Source organism: Colobus angolensis, unplaced genomic scaffold (genome assembly GCF_000951035.1).
Source record: "Colobus angolensis palliatus isolate OR3802 unplaced genomic scaffold, Cang.pa_1.0 Scaffold96, whole genome shotgun sequence".
Classification (NCBI taxonomy): Eukaryota; Metazoa; Chordata; class Mammalia; order Primates; family Cercopithecidae; genus Colobus; species Colobus angolensis.
Window position 1 is genome coordinate 1,391,753 of NW_012123598.1, and position 807 is coordinate 1,392,559.

Genomic DNA, 807 nt, shown 5'->3' on the forward strand with positions numbered 1-807 from the left:
AGGTGTGAGCCACCATGCCCGGGTAATTTTTGTATTTTTAGTAGAGATGGGGTTTCACCATGTTGGCCAGGCTGGTCTTGAACTCCTGACCTTAGGTAATCCGCCCACCACGGCCTCCCAAAGTGCTGGGATTACAGGCGTGAGCCACCATGCCTGGCCCCTTCTCTCTACTTTCATCTGCCCACACATTTTCCCTTTCTGCCCCCGTTTTAAGAAGGTACATGGTGGTGGTGGGAGTTTTCAAGAGACAGAATGTAATCGAGGTGAAGATGGAAATTAGTGAATTCAGGGAGTGTATCATAGCCAGCATGGTCCAACACATGCTTTTGAAATGAATTAGTGCCGCTGAAATAAGGACATAGCGTCTCCAAGAACTAGGTTAGGATTGAAGAAGGAGATGAGGTTGGGGTGAACGTCCAACTAAAAGAAGGCAGGAAAAACGGGTTTGGGCATCTGCTGAGCTCATGATCGAGTGTGAAGGTGGCAGCTGAAGGCTGTGTTTGGATAGTTTAATTCGTTCATTTAACAAATATTTACCAAGTACCTACTATGCGTCATGCATTGTACTGGGCAGTGAACAATACAAAGGTCCCTGGCACGGTGGCTCATGCCTGTAATCCCAGCACTTTGGGAGGCCAAGGCGGGCAGATCACCTGAGATCAGAAGTTCAAGACCAGCCTGGCTAACATGGCAAAACCCCGTCTCTACTAAAAATACAAAAATTAGCCGGGTGTGGTGGCAGGCACCTATAATCCCACCTACTCCGAAGGCTGAGACAGGAGAATCGCTTGAACCCGGGAGGCAGAG

General features: G+C 48.8%; 1 protein-coding gene across 1 annotated transcript in view; it reads right to left on the reverse strand.

The window, feature by feature from the left end:
• GALP (galanin-like peptide) overlaps positions 1-807 on the reverse strand; it is a 13,833-nt gene that overhangs the window by 5,980 nt on the left and 7,046 nt on the right. The gene's annotated exons all lie outside the window — the stretch shown is intronic.